Genomic DNA, 16,133 nt, shown 5'->3' on the forward strand with positions numbered 1-16,133 from the left:
TGCCCTCCTTCAAAGGCCTGCTGGCAAGGCTGGCCCTGGGCTGGTATCTAGGAACTTGGGTTTTGGAGGGTCCCCACCAATCCCTGATAAGAGTGGCTCCAAAACAATATGCTTCATGCTGAACACCCGTCTTCCTCCTGCGAGTTGGGAATCTGGTACGGGGCAGGCAGAGAGGCCTGTGCGGCTGGCCCTCCCCCCTCCTCCTGACAAAAGCCGTGGGCACTGAGTCTCCAATGAGCCTGCCTGGTTGGCAACACGTCACACGTGTTGTCACAGTTTGCCGCTGGAGGAATTAGTGCATCCTGTGTGACTCCACCAGGAGAGGGCTCTCAGAAGCTTGTGCCCGGTTTCCTCTGGACTTCCTCTGTATGCTGTTCCGGGCTGGTTTTGCTTTGCATCCTTTCGCTGTAATAAATCATTGCTGTGAGTACCACTGTATGCTGAGTCCTGGGAGTCCTCCCTGTGAGTCATCGAACGTGGGCACCTCCAGCACAGGGTGTAAAAGGCCATTTTGGTTTCAGAGCTCTGTGAGAGTTGGACACACTCTCCCTCTGCTGCTTCTATCCCTCTCCTTCCAAGGATGTTGATCCCCAGGGCACTCCTAATTAATATCCTGACTGCTAAACTCTGTCTCAGAGCTTGCTTCCCTGGGAACCCAATCTTCAACAGATACAAATGCAGCATTTCAGGGCCTACAAGTCACCAGGAATTTTGTTGTGTGTTAATTTCATCATCCCAACAACCCTATCAGGTTTTTCCAGAGGAGGAAATGGGAGCTGAGAGACGTAAGTGACTTGTCCAAGGTCACACAGCCAGTGAGCATTAGAGCTGGGATGGATCCCGGTCAGGATGTTTCTGAAGTCTGTGGCCTCTCCTGAACTAGGCTGCCTTTTACCTGTGGCTCTGAAGGTCTAGGATTCTTCCAGGCTCAAGGACCAGTGAGCAAGCATTCTCCAGTAAGATACTCCAAGAGGCATCTGGGAACCAGATCTGGGCAGTCCTGAGTGGGAGAGAATTCCAGTCCCAGGAAAGGGAGCAGAATGCTTTCTCTCTCCCAGAAGGACTGAGGAAAGGATGAGTAAACAGAACTCCTGAAAGAGGGATAACTGGAATGCTCACACCCACCTGCCCGCACACCTGCACCCTCTGGCCGGGACCTCAGACCTCCTGGGCCTCAGAGCCTAGCCCTGGAGTCTGTGTAGAGGACACGAGTCACACGGGGTCTCATCACCCATCGCAGCAGCCACGGGAACAGCCCAGAGAGTGACAGCGCTGAGAGGAACTTGGCTTCAGGCAGTAGAGGGGCTGCCACTCCGCAGAGGCAGCCAGGCCAGCTGTCGACTCCAGAGAAGATGAGGCTGCAGGGAGACGTGACAGACGGAGTCCCGGGGAGCTCGTGAACCCCATCTGTCCACGGCGGGTGGGGGCGAGCCGCCCCCCCAAGTGAGACATGGGTTACAAAACCAACCCTTCTAAAGCCACACAGGGGCTCTGATGCCCAACTCCATTCCACAGAGGTCGGAGGCCCGAGGAGGCGTTTTGGGGTGCCACCCTCCTCCCTCTTCCCTACACAGAGAGCGGCTCCATCTCTGTGCCTCGTGCTCTGTGTTACCGACAGGCCTGCCGATGGCGGGGATTTCTCAGTCCCCCGGTGGAACAGCACATGGAGCCAGGAGCTGCCCCAGGTCTGAGAAAGCTTTCACCCCCAGGGTCTTCCCTGCGCCGGCCTCCTGCTTTCAGGCCTCCATCCCCATTTCACACTGAGTCAACGGGAACACCACACGTAGCCCCTTTCCCCTGTTCCACAAAATACATGAGTACATAAGCAAACACGCTTGCCCAGTTAGTCAGATGCCCAGTTGAATTTACTGAAGACCCTGGGGGAGTCCCACATCGCAGGCCTTACTGTCAGCAACTTAAAAAGCCCTCCTCCCTTTCCTGTCTCCTGGGATCCTGAAATTCACATGCAAATGTAAGGGGACCCAGAAAAGCCAAGACTATCTTAAAAAAGAAGAAACAAAGTGAAGGACTTAACACTTTTTTAGATCTGATTTCAAAACTTATAGGGTGAAGGAAATGGGGAGATATGAGTCAAAGGACAAACTTCCAGTTATAAGATGAACAAGTTCTGGGCATCTAATGTACAGTATAGTTACCAATACTGGATTGTATAATTGAAAGTTGCTGAAAGATTAGATCTCAAATGTTTTCACCACACACACACTCACAAAAAGGTGATGGAGGCGTTAACTAAGCCCTACTGTGGTAATCATTTCACTATATATATATATATATATATATACATGTATCAAATCATCACGTTGTACACCTTAAACTTACACAAAGTTATATGTTGATTGTGTATCAATAAAGCTGGAAACAATTATTTTAATTTTTAAGAAACTTATTACAAACCCACAGTAATCAGGACAGTTAGGTACCAGCATAAGTATAGACATATAGATCAATGGAACAGAATTGAGAGTCCAAAAATAAACCCATACATCTATGGCCCATTAATTTCAACTAGGAAGCCAAGATGCGTCTATGAAGAAAGAAAAGTCATTTCCACACATGATGCTGGAATACCTGTATACCCACGTGCAAAAGAATGAATTTGGACCTTTACACCATATGCGAAAGTTAACTCAAAGATCTAAATGTAAGAGCTAAAAACTATAAAATTCATGGGTATAATCTTTGTGATCTTGAATTAAGAGACAGTTTCTTAGATGTGATAACTGAAGTACAAACAACAAAAGAAAAAACAGATAAATTGGACTTCCTCAAAATTAAAACCTTTTTTTGTGTCAAAGGACAGTATTAAAAGTGAAAAGACAATCCACAGAGTGGGAAGAAATATTTGCAAATTATATATCTGATAAGGATTTCCTCTCCAGTATATACAAAGAACTCTTATAACTCAACAATAAAAGACAACCCAATTAAAAATGGGCTAAGAATATGAATAGACATTTCTCTAGAGAAGATATACAGACGATCATTAAGCACAGGAAAAGATGCTCAAGATCATTAGTCATAAGAGAAATGCAAACTAAAACCACAATGAGATACCACCTCACAGCCACCAGCATGGCCATTTTCAAAAAGATGGATAGTGCTGATGAGGATGTGGAGAAATTAGAACCCTTACACATTGTTGCTGGGGATCTAAAATGGTACAGCCCCTGTGGAAAAGAGTTTGGCACTTCCTCAAAATGTTAAATATAGAGTTATCACATTTAATATTTCTTCATAAGCAGGAATGTTCTTGGGATCAATACCTGGGGATGTGATTGGGATGAAGCAGAAGTCATAGGAAGAAGTAAAGCTGTGATGCTGGCCAGTGACAGGCCCTGGGCTGACCCTGTGGGAGCTCTGGAGCCGAAAGGACCCATCAGAGTTGTCCTGCGTTGGACCAAAATAACCGATCCTTATACTCCCTCATTGATCAGTCATCAGATGGGGCATCCCCTCCAGAAGGGCATGACTGTGGGCGAGGCAGCCCTCCACAGCTAAGACAGCCCCCAAAGGTGGCCTGCCTACCACCCTCCCAGCAGCCGAGGTAAAGCCTTCGTTGATGGGGGTCTGGGTGGCATGTCTCCCTGACCACCCTGCTGGGGGTGGAGGGATCCGTTGTTGTGGAACAGAAGCACCCAAAGCCCAGTGGAAGGGTGTGGGGTTTGGGAGGTGAGGGGGTCGGTGCGGGGGAAAGGTATAAGCAGTAAGGGAACGAAGACACAGCAATGACAGATGCCTGGAGACCTGCCCTGTGGAGGTGGTGCTGGGACACAGGGATGGAAGGCAAGCTGCTAACCTTGCTCCCACCTCCTCTCTGGGAGGCCTAAAGGGCCTCTGCTGTGAGTGGGTCAGCTGGTGCAGGGTTGGCACCTAAAAAAGGCTGGTGGGAGCTCTGGCTGGTGGGGGCTGGAGCTTCTGTGGTCACAGCATTGTGCACTCAGTGATCCCCAGTGCCGCAGTGAGGCTGCCAGGTGTGCTGCTTGGGAGTGTGTTGGGGGAGAGGGGAGTGGGTCCTGCCTCTTTGGATGGAGTTGGTTAATCCATTCAGGGACGATCTGAGCTATTTCCTGAGTAAATAACTCTTGGGCACTTATGTACCTAAAAGCAGGCCAAGTACGGGAGTGAACACAGTTTCAGAGGCGCTGTAGCAGCACGTCTCCCAGGGAATGCTGGCAAAGCAAGGAGAAGCCCAGAGCACCGCAGGTGGGAAATGAATGCTTGGGCTGCAGCCCAGGTGGTGCCAGTGATTAACTGTGTGACTTGGGGCAAGTTCCCTGACTTATTTGGCCTTAGTCCTACCCACGGTTTAATGAGAAGGAAAAACCTAGATAGCCTCTCAGGTACATCCAGAGTTAATCCACAGGACTCATCACCCAGCAGGAAACCAATCAGGAAGGTTCTAAGGCTTGTGCTCCCCTCCACCCAAAGGCCCCAAAGGGCAATCCAGGGCTGCCCAGGGTGCTCACCATGCCTGGGCCCTCACACACCACTGTGCCCACTCTCTCGGGCTCTAGCTGCAAATTGGTTCACATGAGGAACACGAGCCGCCCAAATCACTCATAGGATGGCTCGAGAAAAAGCAATTAAATGCTTTCTTAATTGCAGGATGGCAAGAGGTTAATGAGTTACTATAAAAACCAGTCCCCGCCATCTGGTGGCTGTCACCAAAGCCCACATGCAGGGAGCGATCCCAATTTGTAAGACAGGACGACGGGATCACTCCAAGTCAGGAGAAGGGGTGGAACCGTGGGTGCCAAGGCTGGGGGCCCTGAGCTGCAGAGCCCAACGCGGCCCAGCCGGCCTCCAGCCGTCCCAGGGCTGCACAGAGCTTCAAAATCATGCTGGAGGGAAATCAGACGGGGAGCCAAAATCACTCATCAGCTCCTGCACTGGTTTTCTCTGGGATTCGGCTCTAGCGAGGGACGGCCGACAGCCACTTGCTCAGCGCTAGCCAGGAGAGGAGAGAAAAGCGACAGCTGAGAGAGAAGCCGGCCAAGGCGGAGGGAGGGACAGACAGAGGCAGGGATGCAGACCCTGCAAAGACAAAGAGATGCAAACCAGCCTGGACAGACGGAGAGACAAAAGAGAAAGGATGAGCGCTGAGATGCCAGGAGGTGGAAAATGACAGTGACACAGACAGGCCGTGAAAGTGAGAAGTGGATGAAAGGGCAGGTAATTTTCTAGAATCAGAGATAGGAAAGAACCTTTGAAGGTTTTGCTTTGTTCTGGGCAAACGTGTTCTCTCCAATATTCTGCAGCTCCCAGGAGTCAAGGAGAATGGCCCTTCTCCCTTGGAGGATGTGAGGAGGAGGCATTCAGGGGGACCAGCCTCCACTCTGCCCCTGACTAAAACACACACACACATTTATATATGTGCACGCACGCACACACACACACACACACACACACACTGATACACACCATCCCAGGCACAGCCAGTTCTCACTGGTCAGGAGCCACTTCTCCCCGTGTTGAGGAGGCCACGGGTCTCAGGCTGTCTCTCCTCTTAGCTCTGGTCACAGAGGTTCCATTTGCAGCCCCAAGCCTGGCGGAAGCAGGTCTGGTTTTCTGGTACAAAGAAGAAGGAAGCCAGAGAGCCTACGTATCCCAAAGGCTGCAAAGCCTGTGATTTCCACGAGGCTAAGCTCACTGCTGGCCCTCTCTGTCATCTTCTAGAAGTTGGCTGAGAAATAGAGAGATCACCCGTCACCTGTTCTTCTAGGGTCAGACTATTCTTCCAGGATGAGACCTTGAGACACTCACTTCCCAGGATTTTAGAAGTTTCCCCTCCCAGAGCGGGTTCTAACTGGCCACAGTAACAATATAGCAACCTGCTTGCAGTGAGAGGGTGGGACTCCTCTTCTGGATGTCACCCACTCCACCATCACTGCCCCCCGCTTTTGAGGACCACAGGAGCTTGCTCCTGAAGGCCAAGGTCTCAGCTTAAAACAAAGCCCCATAGCCCAAAGCAAAAACAAACAAATGGGGATCTACAGCTGGAAAATTCCAGTATCTCCATTTTTCACAGTATCTTTTGTCCTTGATTTTCCCTTCTCCTCTCTCCCACTCCAGTGCCATTTGGCCGACACATTTTCCAGAAGACTCTGTACCCAATGAACTAGAGACACAAGGAAGGTCTCGCTAATCCATCCATCTTACTAGAGGTTAGAGATTGCCCTAACATCTCTGGGGGAATCTAGGGAAGGGATTGTTGGTGTTCCAGGGTAAAATTAGAGTTTGAAATTCCTTGTCTACACATGGTATCCAACCAGCACAAGGGTTGACCATCATTGTCTCTTTTATTTCCAGCCATAAACCAGAATCCCAAAGCTGTCTCTAGCTGACCCCACCTAGCCAGCTGGTGGGTCCTTTGAGGACTCATGTCACCCCTAAGTCTCCCTGCAGCGGTCTGCCAGGTCTATGAATCAGGTCTCCCTGATTCTGGTCTGGGCAGCAACCTGGGTCCACCAGCTGTACGGCCGCAGTGCCACTGGGTGACACCCAGGAGCCAGCAGGGCATCAGCAGTGGTTCTGGGGAGTGATTTTGCTTGTGGTTCTTCCTTTTGTCCCTGTGCCTTTAGAAGGTCCAAGTGTTCTTCTTCCTCGGGATTCTGTGAGCCACTCAATTGCTTTCCTGTTTCCAAAGGAAAAGAGTGGTCAGGCAGACACACGAGAGAGACAGAGACACAAAGACAGTGACACAGAGACAAAGAGACAGAAAGAAACAAAGAATGAAAATACTCTAATCCTTGGAACTGCCATTAAACCACAGGCACTGGTCTCTGTCCCTCTTCTGCTCTCTCTGGACTGAGCTTTCTGTCCTCAGCCACGCTCCTGGAGGCCCCATGAGTTCAGAGCCCAGTTTTGTCCCGTGGCTTCAAACCTTACCCCTCAGGCTGGAACAAATACCCAGTCCCTGCTCTTTATCAAGCCACCCTCCTTCTATCCGCTGCCCACAGCTCCCCTGACACAGAGAAACGTACACACACGTGTACACACCCCACACCCACCTCACACACAACTACTTTGGCTCGTGTTCCACTCTGCATTTTCCAAAAGGCATTGCTAGAAGGGGACACATTCCATCCTCCAGCTTCTGGTCTGCTCGTGTTCAGCCCCCCTCAGGACTGCAGGGCCTCGGGCAGGGGAGCCAGGAGGGAGCAGAGGTGGTCGGCATCCAGAGTCTGGGCTGTTATATGGAGACAAATCGAATGCAGCTCACGTCTATTCCATGATCTTAAACTATGGAAAATCAGCACCCCAAACATTGGACCCAAAGGTTTTTCTTTAACTTGCTACTCTGGAGGGGTAATTTTCACCCAGGTGTGGCATGTGCACAGCCACGGAGCACCTGCCAAGTCATCTGATGCCCCTGAATTCCTTTTGAGCCAACACCTAACTTTCTTCTTCTGGGCAAGCTGGGGTTGCTTAGTTAAGAAGGGTAACTCAATGTCACTTTGAATGAATGAATGAATCAGAGGAAAGAGCTCAGGTTAGAGGACTGATGGTGAACATTTCAGGGAATTTTAATAAGCTCAGCCCTGTGAGAAAACAAACAACCAGCCACCAGAGGATAACTCTAAAACAAAATACAAGCAAATATAAGGTTGAGGGAACATTCTGTGCACACTCAGAATGTCAAGGAGCTCAGAGGAAAGGACAGACTGCTGTTGGAAGGTGACATCGAGATGTGTGTGTCCCCCAGGGCCGACTGCTATGGTGACTTGCTCTGGGTAGCGGCCACTCCCTCCCTTACAACATCGTCCCAATCAGCCGATCACAACTGCCTGGTCCATCTTAAAGCCTGTCAGCTATCCAGCACTGGCTGCTATTGACATGACTCACTCCCTGAGATTCTCTGGGGTAGCAGTTGAGAACTTGGGCCCTGGAGGAAAGAGCCTTGCGGTTTGAATCCTGGCTTCACTGCTTGCTGGCACTACTTGCCTTCTCTGGGATCCAGTTTAAAATGGGAATAACAACAATAAACTCTAACAGTGCTCTTGCGAGGATTAGATAAATTGATCCATATGAAGGTGTATTAGTCCGGCTTCAGCCAAAGAAATAAAACCAGTAGGAGATATACACTAAGCAGTTTGTTGCAAGGAATTGGCTTATGTGATTGTGGGGCTGGCTGGGTGAGTCTGAAATCCACTTGGAGGCCGCCAGGAAGGGCCGGCTGGAACTGAGACACCGGCTGAAGCTGCAGGTCTCAGGCGGAATGCCTTCTCTTTCAGGGAAGCCTCAGCTCTGCTCTTAAGACCTTTGAACTGATTGAATCAGGCCCACCCAGCTTGCCTAGGATCATCCCCTTTACTTAAAGTCGCTGGTTTGGGACTTTAAGGACATCTACCTTCACAGCAACACCTAGGTTAGCATTTGGTTGAATAGCTGGAAACTCAGGCCTAGGCAAAGTGACATATAAAACTGCCCATCACAGGGCTTCCCCGGTGGCGCAGCGGTTCAGAGTCCGCCTGCCGATACAGGGGACACGGGTTCGTGCCCTGGTCCAGGAAGATCCCACATGCCGCAGAGCGGCTGGGCCTGTGAGCCACGGCCGCTGAGCCTGCGCGTGCGGAGGCTGTGCTCCGCAACGGGAGAGGCCACAGCAGTGAGAGGCCCGCGTACCGCAAAAAAAAAAAAAAAACCTGCCCATCACAGAAGGGTGAGCTCCGTGGCTGGCTCCTGGTAACCCATCACTCAATAACATTCAGGTATTATTTTTTTTAGGATTCAAAAGCATCTACTATGAAGTTGACATAGTGAGTCAAGCTTCCCCCTCCATCTTACCTGACCCATCGCTTTCTCTTCCTCACTTCCAAATCTTCTTCCAAAGAGGGCTGAAGACTCACCCCAAGGAGTCAAAAGGAAGGTGACCCTCTTTCATTCATCCTCTCGGCAAACACTGCCTGGGCACGCTCTGTGCCAGCTCAGGCCCAGGAGCTATACATGCAGATGCAGGTACGAGTTAGTCCCTGCCCTCCTGAAGGCCTGGACGCAGCGACCCACCCTCCGTGGTTCCTCTTGTCTGGTCAAGCACGCCCTGCCCGGCCTGTGGACCTCCTCTACAGCTGTCCTCCATCAGCACCTGACTAAAGGGGTTGACATCAAGCCCAAGCTCTGAACTATGCACCCACCCAGAGGGGCACTTTTTCTAAATCACTCAAAGGGCCAAGAAGCTAGTGCATTAAACCACAGACATCAACAGAAGGGAGATGCTCCCCAGGGAGTCACATGCTGTTTAACACAGGACACCCCATTTCCCCGTCACAGGGCACACACGTGATGCAGTGAAGAGCACCTCTCAGCCCCTCAGGGTATTTCCACTCCTATTCGGGTCCGCAGGCCCTTCTAAGCACCCACCTTGGTGGCCTCTGCCCTCTGTTGATCATTTCCAGTTCCCCGCACCCTACCTCCTCCAATTCCCAGAGAGGCCGTGCTCTGTCCAGTGGCCACTGTGATCCCACTCCTTCATCCCAGCCTGAAGCTGCCCTGCTCCATGGCATGGTGATGGTGCCCACTAACCCAGGACAAACCTGTCCCAGGGCCGTGGTTCTCCTGCCAGTCTACACTTGTCCAGTTCTCATCCGCCCTTGCAGAACCCATGATGGCCCAGAGAGCTCCCCCCACCCTTTCCAGGAGCTCAACTTTCTAGTTACATGAGCTTGGCAGAGTTAATTAACCTCTCTGAGCTTGAATTCCTCCTCTAAAAAATAGATATGATCATAAAACCCATTTCAAGGAGTTATCATGAGAAGCAAGTGAAATAACATATGTGAAGTGCCTGACACATGGAACCCTGTCCATCTCCCGAATGCCCAGCCTCCCTGGCCAGCCCTTGCTGCCCACCCTCCCTCCAAGCTTATATGATGTGGATCGGGTACATGAGGCCCACACTTAACCCACCTGATGTCATGGCATCCTAGCTCCAGTTCACCAGTCTCCAGGATACCACAGCATGGGGAGAAAGAATATGTTTGCTTTCACATCTGCTGGGGAAGGCCTCCTACCCGTAAGTGGAACCTGCAATAACATGCAGGGTTTGAACTGTCAGAGTTGTGATCAAAGAGAGACTGGGGAGTTTATGACAAGGAACTCGTTTCATGAGAGAATGAGAAGCAGATGTAGCCTTTCCCCTTCCCCCCAACCTGTCCAGGACCCCAACAATATGGGGGGCAGTGCAGAGGACCCCAGTCTGTACTGAACCCCAGCACAGAGGAAGAACTGTGTCACCTGTCACACACTGTATCAATGTTAGTCCATATATTATAGCTTGATTCCTCCCAGCTCCCGGGAAATGCAGCGCCTGGGGTGGACTGGGCTGGTTCTCTCCACCTGGCCTTGGAGAAATCTGCCTCTCCTCTAGAACAGGGGCATATCGGCCAAGAAACTTCCACAGGTGGGACCCTCAGGACCCCATCTCTCCTGCTGCAAGACCGACCAGGGGATCTAATGGCGGGCGGGTTTTGAAATCTCAGCCTTATGGAGATTTGGGGCTGGGTAATTCTTGGTCTGTAGTATGTTCAGCAGCCTTCCTTGCCCACTCTTCCCTGGATGCCAGTAGCAGCCACTCCCCAGTGGTAAGAACTAAAAGTGTCTCCAGACATTGCCAGATGTCCTCAGGAAGCAAAGTCACCCCAGACTGAGAACCACAGAGCCCAAGTGCCTGCTGTGCCCTGGGCGCCCTTTCGAGTCAAGCAGCTGGAGGTCTTGTGACCCTGCGACTCTGGCCACCAGAAAATGGACAGGCTCTCCATCTTGGACCAGCCCCTGTGACATCACTTGGTTGGGTCAAGGCTCTTCAATGGCATGGTGACTCCCCACCCCTGACCAGGCTTGCTCTGGGTTTGGGGGATTGGAGTAGGATGTCATGGAAACAGGATGCTGGGAAGAAAACAAAGAGAGAAATAAATGCAGCATGGACCACGGAGCAGGAGGTCCCAGCTTCCTGGAACCCACTAGATGACCAGTTCACTCTCTCAGCTCTATAATTCTACCTTTTCTACAATGATGACATACTACCTTTTAAATCATTGTTAAAGCCTTTATTTAAAGTAATTTATCTACAGCTAAATAATAACTATCAAAAGCTGTATTTCCCAAACTGGGATTTTTTATTACTGGTGTGAACAGGATATGTTATTTTTCAAGGATATCTTTTTGTTACCAGACTGGGCCATTTCTATTTCATGCAAGTCAAGTGGGCATGGGTAATAAAATAAAAATAAAAACAGAAGGGAGCTAGTTTTATTTTTTTACTCCCACCATTTTTTCAGAAGAAAATAAATCTGCCCGTTCAATCACTCCCACCAAATTAATCTTTCCATAATTATTGTAATGCAACATACATATAAATAGTACATATTATATATATAGTCACATGTATTTTCACCAAAATGTAGTTATGCTATATTTTTCTGCAACTTGCTTTATCACTTAATGCAACTTTTATCAGTGACCCCTCCTTCCTGGTTGATGTCTCAGGAAACTCACTGCCCAGTTCAAATACCAGCTCTGACTTCTCACAGCTGTGTGATCTTGTGGAGGTTAATAAACTCTCTGGGCCTCTTCTGCAACGTGTGGCTGATGACCACATCATCTACCTTATGAAGACGTGAGTGAGTTAAAGAAGGTCATGATGGGAAGCACTCAGAACAGCACCTAGCAAATGCTCAGAAATATGTTACCTCCTGCTACACGGATCTACCTTCTTGTTAAGAGTTGAAGAGGATTCCACTACACAGATATACCATGCTCTGCCGGGGAAATAAATTTGTACAAATGTTTGCTCTTGTAAGCCATGGTACAATGAATGCCCTTGTCCTTACATCTTTACTCATTCATGCCATGGTTTGGGAGGATGAATTCCTAGAGGAGAGATCGGTGGGTTATTCAGTAAGCGCATTTTAAGTTTATATATCTATTGAGATATTACCTTCAGAATGGTTGTAAGGATTTTCATTCCTACCAACAGTGTGTGCGAGCTCGTTTCTTCACTCTCAGCGGTTCTGAAGGCTATCAATCTTTTTAATTGGATAGGCAAAAAGGAAAACAATACCACAATGTTGTTTTCATCCATATTTCTTTAATTATCAGTGAGATCAAGCCATGTTTTTTCTTCCAGTTTTAGATATCAAATAATTAAAATTTTTTTTCTTCTTCAATGGACCATCTGTATAGTGTGTGTGTGTATGTGTGAATCATGCATTTGTCCATTTATGTTGTTTCTGATTGATTTGGAGGAATACTTGCTATAGCATGGATATTTACAGTTTTCCTGCTAGAATGTATAGCAAATAGTTTCTCCCAGGCTGTCATTTATGTATTTATGTTTTGATTTATTTATGGTGCCGTTCACGGTACAGTTTTGTTTTGCTTTTTAAAAATTTTTAGGTGGTCCAATACGCCAAATTTTTCTTTTTTGACTTCTGGATTTGGTGCCAGACTTAGAAAGGCCTTCCCCACCCCAAGACATAGAGATATAAGGATCGAGATTGAGATATATGACATATGCCTTCTACCTGGACTTATAAGACTATATACGTGAGATTATCTGTAAAACTATATTAGAAAAGGATGACAGCTCAGATTATAGGTAAAACTAAACAATCTTACATATACACAGTCCTATATTGCCTTTTAATTTCTTCGTACTGTATATTTAATGCACAAATCTTTAATCCATCTGGAATTTTTTACTGTAGTATGACGTAGGTACCTAGTTTTATCCTCTTGCAAATGACTAGTGATTTGTGCTATGATTCAAAGTGTCTTTGCCCTCCAAGTGGCTCACCAGAAGGACTAAGGGTCTCTGAACCTGAGTCAGTCTGGCCTGGAAGAAAAGGGGCTGGGAAAGGAGTGGTCTTCCCTCCCCTCTGCCCGTCCTCCCTCTACATATATCACCTCGCTTGGCAACAGCAGGTGTCACTGAGGCTCTTGCACTCAGAGAGCAGGGCCAGGCAGGAGGGCTGCCAAGGGGGCCATGAACACTCCATCACTGAACACGGCATTAAGGGAATAGTCAGAGCCTGAGCTATGGTTACCCCGGGACCCTAGTAACTTATGTGCCCAGAGAAATCATTTTCCTGGATGTTGCATTTTAGGCAGCAAGGAGGCCCCAGTGACCCTTATATCATCTGTTCCCAGGTTTCTGTGAATTTACACAGGCTGGCTCCCCACAGTAGAAAGAAATCTAATTACTGGTGGAATAACTTACAGGTAAGGGGACCTCCAGTGTGTGCCCACCCTGGCTGTAAATCCTCAGAGCTAGATTCCAAGGAAAGTGAACTGGTGCTCAGACCAGGATGCCTCGCAGGGCAGGCATCCTTCCTAACCTGGGTGTGGGCAGGAAAGCAGGTGGGCTTTAGAAGAACGGCGGGTTACCAGGGCCCAGCGAATGGAAGGAACACTAAAATGCCTGGGTTCTTCCTTCTACTAACCACCAGGATGACTTCAGCCTCTTGTTTAACGTCTTTCTTCAGTTTCGCTGTCCAAAAACATGGGTTAACATGTATTAAGCCACATCCAAGGGACCGTGCTATGAGTTTTAAATACAAGCCTCCAGTTTTCACAACAAGGCTGAAAAGTGAGAATGAGTGTTCCCATCTTACACATGTTGAAACAAGATCAAAGAGGTTCAGGAAATTTGCCCTTCTGGAGTTCCCTCTCCAGAAGATGGCAGAGCTAAAACTGAAACCCCTCGCCAGGCCCGCAGCTTGAGTGCCTTCCCAGCATCCATGCTCCCAGCTCAGTAGACACCGGAGGGTGTGCATAGCAAAAGCTTTTCCAGGTCTCCCACAGAGGCCATCTGGGGAGGTTCCCGGGGCTCTTCCCTCCCTTGGCTTTGGTGTGACCTTGGTCCTGGGGACACTCACACACTGAGTCAGCTGTGGCCTGGTCCACACAGCTGCTGGGCACTCGCTGCACACCAGAACCCAGGTCCTTCTAGCGCTGTGTGTAAAGAAAGGAGGAAGCAGGCCTGCCCGAACCTGAGGGCTACACGTCACGTGTCTACATGGGCAAAAGTTAAATCACAAGCCAAATGTTACATCAGATATGATGCTCTATGCCCTCTCTACCTCAACAAAAATATCCTCAGCATAACAAGATATAAAAAGTTAATGAAGTTGTGGCTTCTATATGACTGAAAGTCTTCCACCGAAGACAAATGAACTTAATTATCACTGTGTGCATCTGGCTGTTCCATTAATGGGCTGGTGATATTTGGATAAGTATGAAAATAAGGAGAGAATACAAATATTTTAACCAAAGGTACTCAAATAAAGCTGAAACTTTTTAATTTCTTGAGAATTTAGATATTAAATATTTTTATAAAAATAGAACAATTTGCAATTCTATGATTCAGTGTCCAGCTAGTTATCAGTGTAAGGACCTAATGTCATGCTTCACACATACTATGTCTGGAACTGCATATATATACAAATTTAAGAGTCATATGAATTGCTTACTGTAGTAAAATATGCTTCAGTATCCATGTGCAAATGTTGTGAACACTGTGTTAATTCTTATCTACAGAACCAGGAATTGGAACATGAAGAGAAACTAGAAAATGAATGTTTGGCATGCCGAGAAACAATAATTTTTTATACAAGAATCTACTGCATTCAAGCTGAGAGGAAGGATTTGACAAGTTAATTAATTTGCCTTTCTCTTACCCAAGCACTTCTCCTGCTCAGATTCTCCTGCTCTCTGAGGTGGTGCCTGCCTCTGACATTGTTGGAAGTGTATGGCACACCACCTAATGGGACTTGATGTGTTTTCCAGGACATAAGGCAAGAGATGTGCAGAAGGATTTCCCGTGGGCCTGAATGGTGATAGTTATAAGGGCTGGTCTTTTAGGGTTACAGATTGCTGGGCCAGCCCTGAGCTCCAGATTCCAAGTATCAGAGGTGTGTGTGTATGTGTGTGTGTGTGTGTGTGAGAGAGAGAGAGAGAGAGAGAGAGAAAGAGAGATTCAGTGACCTCCAATGTATAAAGCCAGAGCCAAGGCCCCTCTATTCAGGTTTCAGGGTGGTGCAGGAAAATAAAAAGGTTTGGAGGAGTCTCAGGATCCCAAAGACCTGTCCCAGGAAGACTCACAGGACTCAACACTTAGTCATATTCATGGCTATGATTTATACCTGCAAAAAGATACAATGAAAAATCAGCAAAGACAAAGGTGCATGGGGCAACATCCAGATGCAAAGCAGGCCCAGCTTCCAACAGTCTTCCCCCAGTGAAGTCACACAGGACACACTTCACTCCCCAGCAATGAGCTGTCATGACACATGTGAAATGCTGTTTCCTAGGGAAGCTCATCAGAGACTCAGTGCCCATGATTTTTATTGGGGGAAGGAGGGAGGGAGTGCTGGCCACATAGGCACGTCTGTCTGCCATGTACCAAAATTCTGACTCCCGGGAGGAAGGCAGGCGTTCAGCATGAATCATACTGTTTGGACAGTTTAGGCAGAGTGAGCTACTCTTCCCAGGGAATGGTGAGAATCCTTCCCTAACCCAAGTTTCCCATTGCCGGCCAAGGGACAACTTTGCAAGCAGGCCTTCTAAGGACAGCAGCCTCCGGCAGCTCTAACTCTTTTCTCCACAGGAAGTAATTGAGGTGTGAAAGGTGGAGGAAGGGGAATCCTTTTCATTTCACCCACCCTTAAATTCCACTTAACGTGAAAGCTGGGACTGGCCTGAGCAGAGTGAGGGCTGGTGACACTGGCCTGAGCAGAGTGAGAGTTACCTCACAAGGTTAATCCAAGTAGCCACATGCAGTCTGAACGTGCTCATTTTCACTTGAAATAACACTCCCTTGCATACGCACACCATAATTGATTATCCAGTCTCCTAGAAGATACTGACAGTATGACAGCATTTTTAAAAAGCTCATATTCAAGCATATCTAAATAACATACTGTTCAGGAAATTCATAGGTGGTTAAACTATTTTTAAATGTAAAGGAATTCAAGACAATTTTTACCTGAGGAGGGGAGGAGAGGGAGGCAGGGATGGGAATCAGAGAGGAAGGCACACTCATTAGTAATGTTCTTAAGATGGGAGTAGGTTCATTTTATAATTATGGTTCATAATGTCACATGAAGTAAGTGACGAAT

At 48.3% G+C, this 16,133-nt stretch overlaps 1 long non-coding RNA gene across 1 annotated transcript in view; it reads right to left on the reverse strand.

Moving 5' to 3' along the window:
• Nucleotides 1–8,857: 8,857 nt before the first annotated feature.
• Nucleotides 8,858–16,133, reverse strand: part of LOC309803138 — a 41,877-nt gene continuing 34,601 nt past the window's right edge. The window contains exons 2-3 of the long non-coding RNA XR_014293906.1: nucleotides 9,925–10,041; nucleotides 8,858–8,961 (exon numbers count right to left, since the gene is read on the reverse strand). This is a non-coding gene — a long non-coding RNA (uncharacterized lncRNA). The remainder of the gene's footprint in view (nucleotides 8,962–9,924; nucleotides 10,042–16,133) is intronic.

This window comes from Mesoplodon mirus, assembly GCF_964341445.2.
Source record: "Mesoplodon mirus genome assembly, chromosome: 4".
In the NCBI taxonomy this organism is placed as follows: domain Eukaryota; kingdom Metazoa; phylum Chordata; class Mammalia; order Artiodactyla; family Ziphiidae; genus Mesoplodon; species Mesoplodon mirus.